Raw genomic sequence first — 15,305 nt, 5'->3', positions numbered from 1 at the left:
GCCAATTTGGTTAAGGAGCCCGTGGAGAACCTGTGGAACTGATATATTTTTCCAGGGAACTCTCGGGGAATTCGGAGAATTCGGGAAACGCATACACTTTTCAGGAAATTGATACATTTTTCTAGGGAAATGCGGGGGAATTCGGAGAACCTGGGAAATCCATACGTTTTTCAGGGAACCCAAGCAACTGATACATTTTTTTTTCAGGGCACTCTTGGGGAATTCTGAGAACTCGAGAAGACTATACGTTTTTCAGAGAACCCAGGGAATTGATACATTTTTTTAGGGAGCTCTCGGGAAACGATACATTGTTTTTATAGAGAACTCTTGGAGAATTCGAAGAACCCGCGAAATTCATACGTTTTGCGTTTTGGATTCCCCCAGGGGACCAATACATTTTTTCAAGGAACCTAAGGAATACATATATTATTTCAGGATACCGCAGGAACTCGAGCCACTCTGCTTACTTTTAAGTTACCTCTTTGGCAGTCGATGACACTATATGTGAAATCACACTGACTACGTTAATTATTACACTGATGTAGAAGAGCTCTATTTTTCTTGATCTTGTTTTTAGGCTCTTTACAGCAAAACGATTATTATTAATCGCGTATCGAGATATTGTATTACATGATAATCATTTTTATAATGTCAATTCTCGTATCGAAAGAATCTGCTAAGTCCGTTGAAGATCGCATAGTAGCGCTTTCCCGAAGTGTGAATGCTTCTTCCATGCTCCCGAAAATGTCTAAATCAAACATTCAGACCTTTGCACCGGGCAGGACTTCGAGCTCACAACAATTGTGAGGCAAGCCTGGGATCGAGCCGCCCAAGAGCCAACGGTCTTGCCTATTGCCCCACTGAGATCCCCAGTAAAACGATATATGATACAAAATTGTCCAATGATTACACACTAACTAAATTCACTGAGAAAAAAAGGATGCGATTAACATTTTTTCCTCACAAATTTAACACTTTTTAGGTGTAAAAATATAATATATCAACAGTTTTTAATATTAATTTTACACCTTATTAAGGGTAAAATTAATATGAAAAAGGATACCTTTAACACCTAATACACCAACAAAAGTGATATTTACACCGATGTTGGATCAATAATGCAGTGTAAATATTAACATTTCCGGAATGTTATTTTAACTTTTTCGGATTTCTCTCACTCAGTGTTAAGCTTTTCTTCTAATTTCAGATATAATTTTTTCCATATCAAAATTTAAATGAGATCCTGAATAAGGATTACAACTCTGAATTTAGAGTATTAAAATTCATTAAAAAGTTGTTTTGAAATTTGACATACCCTTTAGTTTCAAATTCATTTTTCTATAGGGTAAAGTGGTACAAGTTGGACAATCAATGGTACAATTTGGACAGGGCTTTTTTCTTGATAAATTTAGTACTTCATTTATATTTGTATATTTCTAATGCTTCAGTTTTATAACTTAAAAACAAATTTTGTACTGTATTTACCAAGAAAAAAGCCATGTCCAACTTGTAGCGGCGAATTGTCCAACTTGTAACACTATGTTTAACTTGTATCACTTTACCCTAACATGAAGAAAGATAAAATGTACCTTATGGTTCAGCACATTTGATAAATTTATATTTTATATTTTAAAGCTTTTCGCTCAAACATAAATTTGTGGCAAGGGTTATGCCTCTGTAATATTGAAGAGAGCGATATATAAAGCTTCAACACTTAAAAGTAAAATGTTTCAATTTAAATCATTCAGTACAAACATGTGAAATTTCTATCTTGAATCTTGACAGAGATATTCTATGACATTGCTATGGCCTTCCTCAAGAAATTCACTCTCCCAACATACCATCCTACAGAAACTCGTGAGACTTTCTCGACATATCTTTTGTGGGAGGACAATATGAGAGCGTCTGAAACGAAATTTCTCGAGTGTCGAGGAAGTTCAGAGGAAATTGCGGAGGAAAAGTGTTAGCTTTGGAAATAGAAATTAACTTTCAAAAGTACTCGTGTGCACTTTTCCCTTGGGCCGCAAGGAAAAAAAAGAGGGAACCAAACCCATTCTGCAAATAGAGTTATGAAAGGGTGTTGAACAATGAAATTGGGTGTGAAGTGAAGAAATGATAATAGTCTAATACGATAATCACGATCTTATCATGGAATACAATGTGCTGATGTGATATAGTTAATTACAAACTATGTAGGACAGTAGAGGAGTTAGGTGGCTTCGGATATAGTTCAGGGTATAGATGGAGTTCCGGAGAGCATATAAAGCTACTTGGTCCGTAGGTGGGGTGAAAAAAAAATCTCAAAGAAACATGTAATTGCACATGGCGTCCTCCTATTCATTTTGCACACCACCTTTCTCCATCATTTTTCCACGCCTAGGATTTTCATTTTTATTCCTCATCCCACTTATGAGCTGTGATTCTCTTGGGGATTTTTATTACAACCCATTGCGAACTGTGCAACTCACTTCCGGCTGAAGCTTTTTTCCACCATCTCTCAGTCATCCCCAGTTACTTCCCTCAGTGTCGACAAGGACGGAAATGAGAGAGGAAAGGCGCTCACGATGGCGAAGGACGTTCTTATTTCTTATACTTGAGCTAGCTGCGAAATGTGTATTACAATTTTGAGCAGTGGTGGTTAAGATAATGGGAAAACTGTTGAAAGCGAAATAAGAAAGAATTATTACCCACTCCTCGTTTGAGGATGCTTTTGCGAATGAAGTTGAAATTACTAGGGACTTCATTTATACCGATGCGTCCTTAGCATTTTCTTCTGCCAGCACAAACCCCCTCTCTTTTGCTATTGTTTCGTGCTCGAATTCACACAATTCCTTTGCACCCACAAAACTGGATTGCGATTACATGGTACATAATTAAAATTCACCATATTTTGCATTAAATCCATACTCAAGAGATGAGAGAAGGTAGATGCCACTTTCTAGGACACTTTTTTTTTCTCTATTGCTTTTGCTTTCATCCAGCTTTTCTTACATTCGCCTTGGCTCTGCCTCGAGGCCAAATATCCTGAGAAGAGGGCCCAAATTTATGCTCAGACAGTCGTGAGAGAGAATTAAATTATGAATTTTCGCATGGGGAATAAGTACGGGAAAATATGATGACATTTACCAATTCATTCATATTTTAGAATACACAATTTCTGCAAAGGGAACCATTTTCATGAATACAGAATATCTTCCGGGGTACTAAAGTAGCTTTTCAAAAGTCAACGCTAAATTTAGTTAGGTTAAAAGGTACATGAACTATTAAGACTGGGCATAAATCTAAGGGAACATTTTTTTTTAGAAAAGCAACGTTGAAATAAATGTAGAAACAATTAGTCAAAGACAAGGTTTTTTGTGAGTGGAACTGAGCCTAATTATAACGTAACATAGCTCCACAGATTATTTGTCCAATTTCATTTAATGGGTAACATCACCTTTGGAGTGTAAAATATAGAGCTATTTTATTGGATATGTTTGAAGAACCTGTTTAGCATATCGATCCTTGGAAGTTACAAGGAACCCACTCATTTTCAGCAAATTTTTCAGGAGACAACCTGAAATATTCAACTTTGTGAAATTAAATGATCTCAATACAATGTCTGCGCAAAAATATTTCTTTTTTTTTTTTAATAATTCTGAATATTTTTTAATAGGGGAAACTGGGGCACCACCAAACACGGAGTAGCACCAAACACTAATTTTTATTTCTAAACTAGGGTGAAAGGAACGTCTATTGACACTTTAAGAACTCGTGTCAGTAACCTACTGACACCCTACTCTGTACCATTTGGGATATGAAATTTGAACATATCTGTTTATATTAAAAGGTATATTACAGAAAAAAACGTTATATTACTTAACTTACCCTTGCACAGAGCCTGAAGAAGTGCTCAAATAAAGCACGAAACGTCGCTGGTATGCAGAAAAATTAACACCCAGTTTTTCATTTGGCTGCAATCCGAACAATTCTTCACTTGCGTTATATTACTTATATTTTACTAGATACATTAAATAATTTTCAACATTTTGACAAAAGTGTCAATAGGGATTCCCTGTCAAACGGACGTTCCTCCGACCCTACTTGGACTGTCACAACCATTTCTACAGTGGGCAAGCATCCCTACAATGTCTATAAATTTCGGTAAGTCTTGTTCTCTTAAGTCGAACATCCGATTGAAAGATCGCAGCGTTTGGTGCTACCCCGTGTTTGGTGGTGTCCCAGTTTCCCCTAATTCTTTTTTCTGATTTGGCTCCTTGTAATTCTAAGTGACAGGCAAATCTCTTTGGAATAAGAATTACAAGGGATCAACTTGATTGAGTTAGTACCCTGTGTCACAAAAATGTGAACGGTAGGGTAAGTGTATCAAACTTTCGTGAGTTTGCAATTTCGGCCACTTGTTTAGTTCCTCAAACTTCCATGTATTTTTAGTTTTTGCATACTCTTGAGATTCTACAGTGCAAAAAAAGGCGCTTCGATGACCGAAATGATGTAAAAAAGACAGTGCAAGGATTTTAAAAGGGCAAGGTACCATGAGAATTAAGATGGTCGAAATATTATCCAAGGCGAAGTCGATATTTTCATTCACTTTAAAATTTATTGAGAATTATTTTATAGAAATCAAAGCCGATAGACTATCTACAAGGTTACAAACACTCCTCAAACGCAAGTTGCAAAAATAATCAATTTATATATTAACAATATTACATTTCAAATTTACAACTTTGGCACTTGCATGCAACTATGTCGAAATTTGGTACAGTAATTACTTTAAATCTATTTTGCGCCCCTTTACTAGAATGACATCCAAAAAAATAATAAAATCTTGAGAAATATTTGTAGTAGCGAAATTAAATGACTTATATCATTTGAAAATTTATTAAACATTATTTTTAGATGTTCTAGAATCAAAAAATCGTGAAAAGTGAATTAGAAGCTTAAAATTTCTATGGAGTGATATAAAGATACGCTTTATTAGACATGAGTTCATATGTATTGAAGTTCATAATTACATGTATTATATATATACTTATGGGTTCCGATCAAAATTCGGAAAGCCAAAATACCGAAAATCATAATTCTGAAAGGTTTAAAATCCTACAGGCCTTATTGCAACCTCAGTCGAGGAATCGGTTTTTTGATAATAATAATAATAATAATAATGCTTGTCCATCATTCCATGAAGCAACAGGGCCTTCCTCCCGCAAGGGGATTTCTAGACATACATTATTATTTTTTCTTGTACGGGATGAGGTTGTTAGTCCCATGCCCGTGGAATCAAGTACAGTGAAACTCACTGGATGCAATTCGAACACCTTTAACGCCAGAAAAATTCCTGGTGACCTAAAGGGATTCGAACCCGGGACACTTGCATCATAGAGCGAATGCTCTACCACTTGACCCATTAAGTGCCCTTTTTGATAGCTTGAAAAATAATCAAATTTAGGGGACGAAACTATAATAGAGTGAATCGAAGAGATATTTTTTTAATATTTTATTTTTAATCCTTTATCTTTTAAATTGATTACAGATTGAAATTGACATTTCGTCGATAGGATCAATAAATAATGTATTTACAATTATTTTGTATCTGCACTAGATACGAACGACTACGTGACATTGCGTATTACGCAACGGCCGAATTGGAGCCTGAAAAAGGCTTGAATCCTGATGACCAAGTCACATATGAGATTATTAAGATTAATACGTTCTGAACTGCGAGAATGTCAAATAAAGATAGCAATTGTTTTATCGCTTGCCTCTCTCTCTCGCGATTCGCTCGAAAACTGACCGAATCACAATTTTCCATGCGTGCCAACTGTGATTCGGCCAGTTTTCGAGCGAAACACGTGTGAGAAACTAGATAAAACACTTGCTATCTTTTTTTTTTGGCATTCTCGCAGTTCAGAAAGTATTAATCTTAATATTAATCTTATGTGACGTGGTCATAATGGTGACATTACTTTCTGTTATGTACTGTTTCAATCGGAATAAATGGGTGACACTATATCCCTATCACCCAATTTTGTCAATCCATTAGACATGAAAATGATATAGAAAATCGATATTAAAAGCATTCGAGTCAATAAAATGCATTTAAATCATGATAGATAATGGAAAACTATTAGTGGAGCGACACAATTTCCACTCATAGATTTGCATTTGCTCGTTGAGAAATTATTTCACATAATTCAAAAATAAAAGAGGTTATAAAACGTTCCAGCTTTGCGAAACGCTCGAATTCGTGACTTAGATGATATACCCAAAAATTACTTTTACATTACAGTAGACTCTCTCAAAATCGGGCATTTGGGACCGAAATGTCATCCGAATTAGAGAGAAATTCGGGCGACAAGTTTTTTGAAATGCAACGATTTTTTATTCATCTGCATACACATATTGAGTTTACACACTCATATATATCGTAAATTGCATGAAAATCTCTTAATAACGCAAAATCATATCCAAACTAAGACAAACTATGCCAAATTTGAGCATATTTGTTTCATTTGTTAATCATAATCAAACTTCAAAAATGACAACAAAATTTTTTCAAATGTAACTGTAGCCCGAATTAAAAAGTAGCCCGATCTTAAAAAAGCCGAATTAGCGAGAGTCTACTGTATTTATCTACAATAATAAAGTTCATTAGACCTTCAATCCATGGAAAAAAAACAAGGCACTCACGAGTTTGAGCATTTTACAAAATTATTTTTCAGTCCATTATTTTTTCTTAAGTTCACTGGTTAACAACAGATTTCCACTATTTATAAATTACTGAAAACTCGTCCAAAATAGCTTAAGAATAATACACTTGAAATATGGATAAATATCGCGTCACATCCGGTTCAATACGGGTTTCATAACCGATTGCAACCCATTAAATTTTAGATTAAAATCTTCTCCAAACATCGCCTAAGTTGAAATAATACCTTTCCAAAACTCATCTAATCGTTAGTATTATTAAATCTATTTTATAATAAAGGGATTACATATGCCTCGATATAATTAAAAAAAAAGCTATATTTTCTCAATTTTATTTTTACCGAAACAATTTTCGATATAAAAATACAATATTTTAACAATATTTTCTCATTTTTTTGCAGTAGGGGAAAGTGCCCATGCTTGATACGATCCAAGCTTAATAATAACTATTTTTTTCCTATGTTAATCAATAGTTGTGACTCATAGCAATATATTTTAATAGCTGGTCCCAAGCCTGACATGTCTTTAAAAAAAGAACTAGGATCCTAGCTCTTTTTTATCGACAATTGACATAACTTTCAGTCCTGTTGCTTGAATTTTAAGGTTGCAGAGTGACATTTTCTTGCACTCAAAGTGAAGAAATGGTTTTCACTAGTGCCCTAATGTCATAAAAACACGGCTTAGAAAAATTACACAAAAGTGATTTTAAAACTAATAATAAAACCAGTCATAAAAACGATTTAAGCAGATAGATTAGGGTTCCGTCTAAATATTGATGTGCAATTTTTTGTATCCGGTGAAATTTTACAGTGAAATTGGGCCTCCGAATTGTCGAATCAATTTTATTATACAGGAAGGCCCCGGACCCAACTTGTTTAAAAATCGCCACTGAATTTCCTCTTTCTTCCTCAGGAAAATCTAAGGATTTTCAGGAACTATTGGAGGTGGGATTATGAACCTAATAAGTAGGACATTTTTTGTCATAGTAGAAGAATCGCTTCGGTTTGTGTGTCAATCAGAAAAAAATCACAAATCCTGCACATCATTTTACAGAATCAAGCATGGGCACTTTCCCCTTGTCACGTTTATTCATAAGTAAATTTAGTTGAAGGTAAAAAATCCAATTATTTTTTTTTAAATGAGTTAAACTTGGACTTGAATAAAGGATTTTTGAAAAAAAATCGGAATTTGAATTTTAAAAAATATAATTTTCGATGTATTTTGCACCACGTTTCTTACTATAAAATTCCCAGAGAATAATGGAAATAAAAATTATTTTTTCATAATTATCTTATCTAGAATAAGTATGGCGCATTAGAAAGATCTTGGAATTTTTGGTAAGTCAAAACCGGTTTCAGTCAGTTATGGACTGGTAATAAACAAGTTCGTAACACAAACAGTCAAGTGAGCTATCTGAAAAGTATTTTAAATCCAAAGGATTAATTAAAAGTGAATTAGCGAAAAGGCGGCCCAGTTAGTGCATGCTGACTTATTTCAGTATTATCATTATTTTATAAATTTTCTTTAATATTTTTGATAATTTTTTTTTAATATTATGTTTCTGAATGAAAGAGTGTATAATTCTATCGATTTAGAAGAAGTAAAAAAGAATTTCATTAGTCCAAAAACAAGCGTTTAAGTAGCACTCTTCGGAGAACAATTCAGTTACCCCACCTTACTATAACTATTTTTCCTACGAAATTCAATTGCACTCTTCCTAAGATATTTTGTGCGATCTTTTGAATGATTTTTAAGTTGGTTTCAATCGGTGCTGAACCGGTAAACGGTAAGTGATGCAAAAGTACTTTTGATATGTAGCATCCAAGTCATGAGTTCCAGTATTTTGCAAAGCAAGGGAAATGCTTAAATTCTGCTGAGAAATGAGAAAAATCCAAACAAAAATTTACTGAACTATATCGATTGTTTAAAATTTCAACACTTAAAGCTTCAATGGCATCGACTAAAAAGTTTTGTATATAGTATTAATAAGCGTATCCTATTACAAATTTCAAATAAGACTAGGAAGCAGTTGACAGCACTTCTGTAATCTATTCCGGTTTATTTGATTTAACACGAAATCAAAATTGGTATTTCCGGCTTAACTGCCAATCTTGTTGGTTTAGAGACTTGTATGACTAATATATTGCCATGTCTTGCTAAACTTTAGATTGCGTGCTACTCGAAGAGTAAGGACTGAAAGTTCAATTCACATGTGAAGGCCTCTCGACGAATTGCATTGAGCATTTTGTGAGAAGCCTGTTGCCTAAATCTTTTTTTAAAATCATTTTTAGAGCTTGCAGGTCGATAACCTTCTATATTGAACATTTTCAAATACATATTTGATCCTTCTTCATTCCCAAAATTGCCAAACAAATTGGTCTCTATCCACATAAACAGGAATATATAGGGTGAGTGTTGCATTTGACTTGGAAGACGAATTCAATTTGGAGATTTTCATTAAAATCTAATCAGGATTGACGACATATAGTAAGCTGGAGTGTGGGTGTCTTCTGATGGAGCATCTTGAGCAAATTAGACTTGAGATTTCAGAATGCAATAACAGCACATTGAGTATATTTACATTGTATTACATATGCAATAATTGGATTTTAGACGTGAAATCATTCCTTTGGGAGAACTATCGTATGATCATACCACCAAATATTTTGCTAAGAATGGGTTATGCAATGGAAAATCGATAGATTGCCAAATGTTTAGCATCTGGCTGGGCGTTCTCCCAAGGATAATCTGTATATTCAGGATATAATTTTTGGGTGTGGAATACGCTTGGATGAATTTCAATGTAAAACTATGAGTATAACATTTGTGGGAAAAAGGGAAGAGAAAGTTGCACTATTGGGGAAGTTGTTGGTGAAGATGCAAAGTATCGCCACAGGGGACCGCCCGAGTCCAATAAACCAGCTTAGAATTTAAGTGAGAAACTTTAAGCCAACAATAGATCACACGACAAACAATAAATTTGCATTACAATGAGCTCTGGCGTCTTCATGGCAATATAGGCTACAAAAGTGTCTGCACAAGTCGCTTCTTTTCAGGAAAGTTTTAGACAATATAATGTCTGGAGGAATTATAAAAGGGAGGAGGCCTGTAGATGGATGGTCTTAGTAGAATTTATATCCCTTCAGCTGTGTCAAACTTTTCTCTCAAATTCTCTATGTTGCTTAATTTATTTACTTAAAAGCAGACTTACAGTGTAGAAGAAGCTGTGTTAGTTCAAGCTTCTGTATTTTTTTTTATCCTGGTATCCTCAAAGATGCAGGAGATTTTGTGATCTTCGATTGCACAATTTTAAAAGACTATTATCTGCTATTTTCAGCACTTTTCCCAAAATCACTTTTTGTAAGCTTAAATCACTTTGTTCCCCTATCACTGCACTTTTATACCACAAAATTTATCTGTGAACGAAAAAGCTCTCAGTTCTCCCCTATCGCTTTTCGTGACGGTTAAACCATTAAACTCAACGACTGAATCACTATTTGGGGTATGTCTCTACGCACATCAATGTTGTGGAATTGTGGAAATCACAACCCGGTCTTTTCCCAGATGGGTAGGGATCTCCCTCGAAAGAGTCGATGACGATGGCACGAGTTTTACACTGTTGGGCTTCCTGCCAGTTTATTTATGGCTCTCAATCACTTTGACAGAGCTGTAAGGGTCTAATGAAGCGTAAATTTGATATGGGAAAAAATAATGAATTAAAAAAAAAACCCCGAGAAAAACCCGCAGCCGGAAGTTTCACGCAATTTCCGGAGGGTGAGTGTGTAATGCCCGGAGTGTTATTTTTGCGTGGGAAAACGTTCACTCAGCACTGTAACCACAAATTGTCCGTTGCACGTTTTGTGGGAATGTGTTTCCAATTTAATCCCAAAGTCACTGGTATTCCAAAAGGAAACACAGATAGGATAATTTTCATAACATAAGTCAATTTTCGTGACGTGGTAAGCTTTAAATCCCGCACAACACTGAATGAGACTGAAGCGTGAAGAACTCGAGGACAAGCTTTGCCCTCAATGTGAGAGAAAACTTTCATATGCGCAGGCCTGTGACTTTTAGGGGAGAATAATATCTCCTGAATTTTCCACAGGAGACAATTTGGCGCTAATCTGAAATGTTTTCTCTGGGGATTTTCCCCTCGAATTCTCTTTACAAAATCATATTTACCACGAAACTTTTATAGACAGCTCTATCGCAGAATAAATCCAATGATTTCCAAAAAAATGGAACTTAAAAATATTTACTGAAAAAAGTGAGAAAAGAAAATTTTCCGACTAAAGCGACAAAATAGCAGAGTCGGAAAATTTCTAAAACTTTGAAAAAACCATCCCCACTGATTTTCCCCAATTTCCGAGGAATAGCCAAGAAATAGAGATTCAGGAGCAACAGACCTATGGATTTTCAGTGCAATGTGAAAACTCTGGCAAAGTGCTTCTGTGTCCGAGCCAGAATAAACCACTTAGGCCGATTTTCTGCTCAGAATCGTTTTGTGTTCTGCTTTGAAGGAATTGAATTTTCCGCCCAAATTCATCAGAAGAAAAGATTCCATTTGCCTCAGCTTTCCCAACAAATTTCGACGATATAATGCGATTTAAGGAGGGGCATTTTGTAAAATCGACAATGAATATCAAACAATCGTAAAGGCACTTGTTGAATACGAACACCAAATTTGCAAAACACAGGAAATTTATTAGAAAATCACGAAAAGCTTCAAGCAAATACAATTATTGACTCCAATGTACTGCATGGCCTTTTCCTATAAAAACCTTTAAATAATTGCAATAACTCGTCTGTGATATTTCAACAAATTTAGGCTTTCAATTTTATGTACGTTATTTTATCACATTTTCGTATAAAGTTTCGAATCTAACTTAATAAAAGAGAGAAGAGAAACACAAAGAAATGTCTTTAGTCCACATGTTCTGTCATATGGAGATCTAGGGATAGGCACTTGGGATTTTCGGACGAACCCTAATAAGTTATCGCGATCAAAATAGTGTACTTCTGGTAGGGGAAAATGCCCATGCTTCGTACGATCTCAAGGTTCGTAATGACTAATTTTTTCTCCATGTTTCTAAATAAATGTAACTCCGCATTATATTTTATAGACAGGGAACTTTCTCCTTAAAATTTGGGTGCGATTAGAAACAAAGGAAAAATTTAGTCACTACACTGAGAAAAAAAAGAGGCTGCGATTAACTTTTTTTCGTCATTACTTTAACAGTTTTTGGGTGTAAAAATATATCAACATTTTGTAATGTTAATTTTACACCTTTTAAGGGTAAAATCAACTTGAAAGAAGGGTAACTTTAACCCATAATACACCTAAAAAGGGTAATATTTACACCGTTTTCGGATCAATACTGCAGGGTAAAATTAACATTTCCGGAATGTTATTTTAACTTTTTCGGATTTCTCTCAGTGTACGAATCTTGGGATCGTACGAAGCATGAGCACTTTCCACTATATCCGTAAAATGTCTCTATTATGTTCCAGCAATCAAAGGCAAGACGGGATGCAACAAAAATATTTCTCAATCACTCAATCATAAATCGGAAATATTCTTGCCACTGATTTAAATAAAATAGAATTACATAAATAATACAGAATCTCTGTGCTTAATTTAGTGTTTTCCTGGAAAAGTTGCCATATATTTAATGGATGGCTTAAAATAAGTAATAAACTAATCTATCGACAGTTTAGTTCCATACTATTCAATATCAAAACGTCAACTTATCACGAGAGCCATTACAAATTAACAATTCCCTACGCTACAATTTTCTTCCGAAAAAAATAAATATCTCATCTCTTAACCCTTTAAGGACGAGTGGCACACTAGTGTCCCAAAAACAAAAACAATCTATTGACTATAGAAAGTTATTTTGTTCTAAATAGTCCGAAAAATTAGTTTTTATTTTTGGGACACCGGTATCCTATTCGTCCTTAAACGGTTAACCTTCGGATAATCATCTTTGAAAGATGTAGAGCTCATTGTCAGTAATAGCATATCGAACAATATATAGGGGAAAGTGCCCATGCTTTGCACGGTCCGAAGCTTTATAGTGACTAAATTTTTCCTATGTTTTTCAATAAATATTACTCAACGTAAACAAATTTCAAAAGTAGGGGAAAGTGTGCTATTTTCAAAATATATAGCGCAGTCATATTTATTCAGAAACACAGTAAAAAAAATTAAATCATTATAAAGCTTAGGACCGTGCAAAGCATGGGCACTTTCCCCTAATAGCAGATTTAGAACAGTATGGAATGGCCGTCGATATGTCCAAATGCAAATTGTGAATAGAAATCAAAATAACATTTAAATCCCATAAAGCTGAGAAATACTGAATTTTCATTCATCATTGCCATTGTCTCTATTTCTAAATTCTAATGCAAATGACATTTGATGCAATCCGAAACCAAATGCCTAATACAATTTCAACCACTCTAACCATTAAGTATTATGACTCAACATTTGTTTGGTTTCCTTAATTATGAAATCTCGGAAGCTCTGAGCAAAAGTTGGAATGAAAAATTTCAAAATTCGACTTCCGTTAAAATAAAAGATACAGGAATTTCACATTCTTACAAAAGTTTGCCATCATTAATCTCGTTATTAGGCCATATCCATTGAAAAATTTTCAACAAATTTGTTAGAAAATTTTCAACTCCACATGAAAAAACGGTGCTTTCATGAGAAAAAGTTCAATTTTCTGACTATTTCGCATAAAAACTTGAAAATAAAAATTGGGAACAGTTTTTGTGACAGTTCCTATCTGGAACAGCGCCATCCATCGTGTATTTCTCTGACACTTGCATGCCAGTGAGTTGTTAGATTAGCGAATTCCCATAAAAACATCTGTTTTCATTTTAGGGTAAAGTGAAGTAATTTGGAACCATTTGCAATTTGGGACATTTGAGATTTTCTCACTGTTTTAGAGATTTAAGTTTAAGTTTAAGTTTAAGTTTAAGTTTATTGAAAAACCACGAAATAGGCTACAATCCTCTTACAATTACGTGGCAGGGAAAAATAAAAGAAAAAAAGAAAGAAAAAAGAATGTGAGGAAAATAGTGTCAATACTAAATATTTGCGAAAATATTAGAGAAACCCAGCCTGGAAATGCCTTTGAATTCCCAAGCGAGAGTCACGAGCCTCACGGGGAAGTGCGTTGTACAAAGCTACTCCTTTAACAAAAAGAGTGCGGTAAAAGGTTTCCCGCTCTGCTTTAGGCACAATGAATCCCTGAACCCTGGCCGAACCCCCCCTCGTCAAGAGAGAGGCCAAGTATTCCGGAGTTCCAGTCGAGACGAGACGATTAAGAAAGACAAGGGCACGCATTTGAAGGAAGGATGGTAGGTCGCACCCAACAAAAACGTCCCTATGCGGACTAATGTGATCACGGGGGCCTAGAGCGCAGATATACCTTACACAATTATTGAAGGCTACTGTCAAACGATGCATCGTCTCACCATCTGCTAAAAAAAAGAGCTCAGCTCCATATGAGAAAATGGGTTGAAGTAGCGCTCATGAGAGGAGCAGGCGTGTGTCATAAGGTGTGATGTCCCGGTAGCGTCGGAGAGTGTACAAAGAGTAGTTAATTTTTCGACAAATTGAGGTTGCATGATCAGACCAAGATAAAGTTTTGTTAAAAACTATACCAAGGTTTTTCACCTGATCTGCATACGGAATAATTTCTCCGTGTATAGGAAAAGAGGAAACGAAGGAAAGTTTAATGATCTTTTGGAAATTATGAGGGCCTGCGACTTATTTGGATTTAGGAGAAGTCCATTAGTGGACGACCAGTGCTCGATCTTGGATAAATTCTCATTCATGAGCTCAAAAGCTGAATAAGGGTGTAAAGGATCGCCCTCCACGTATATCTGCAAGTCATCCGCATACAGATGATACGAACAGCCATGCAAGACAGACGGAAGGTCGTTTATAAATAGTGAAAACATCAGGGGACCAAGGATAGATCTCTGGCCAATTCCCTTAATTAAAGAAAAAGAAGAAGATATTTTATCAGAGTGCCTGACAACTTGGGAGCGACCGTTGAAGTAGGACTGAATGAGAGAAACCGCAGATGAAGAAAAATTAAAAAGATTGAAAAGTTTGAAACAAATCAGATCGTGAGGCAGACTATCGAAAGCTTTGGTAAAGTCTAGCAATACCAATACCACAAAGTGGTTGCGATCAATAGCAGCCGCCAGATCATGATTTATTCGAAGAAGGGCAGAAATAGTGCTGTGCCCACTGCAGAAACCCGACTGGTTGGCACAGAATAAGTTATTATCGGACAAATAAAGGGAGATTTGTTCATGTAAGAGAAACTCGAAAGCTTTCGAAAGAGATGATAATAGACTAATAGGTCTGAAGTCCGAAGGTAAAGTGGGGTTCGATATCTTTGGGATTGGAATAACTAAGGCAGTTTTCCAGGAATCGGGAAATGAAGAGGTCGTTATGATGTGATTGAAAACATCAGTGAGTACTGGTAAGAGCACCGGGAGGACAATTTTAATGAAATCAAGGGAGACGCCATCACAACCCATGGCATTAGACCTGACACGGGAAATAGCATAAGCTA

General features: G+C 35.3%; 1 protein-coding gene across 2 annotated transcripts in view; it reads right to left on the bottom strand.

Annotated features, from left to right (window-relative positions):
- Positions 1–10,700, bottom strand: part of LOC129803194 (neuroligin-1-like) — a 122,871-nt gene extending 112,171 nt beyond the window's left edge. For both annotated transcript variants that reach the window (XM_055849594.1, XM_055849595.1), the window contains exon 1: positions 9,917–10,700. The gene's annotated coding sequence lies outside the window, so the exon portion shown is untranslated. The remainder of the gene's footprint in view (positions 1–9,916) is intronic.
- Positions 10,701–15,305: the final 4,605 nt, after the last annotated feature.

The sequence above is a fragment of the Phlebotomus papatasi genome, chromosome 2 (assembly GCF_024763615.1).
Source record: "Phlebotomus papatasi isolate M1 chromosome 2, Ppap_2.1, whole genome shotgun sequence".
Taxonomy (NCBI): domain Eukaryota; kingdom Metazoa; phylum Arthropoda; class Insecta; order Diptera; family Psychodidae; genus Phlebotomus; species Phlebotomus papatasi.
The sequence above is the reverse complement of the archived record's forward strand: the minus strand, read 5'-3'. Positions and strand labels throughout refer to the sequence as shown.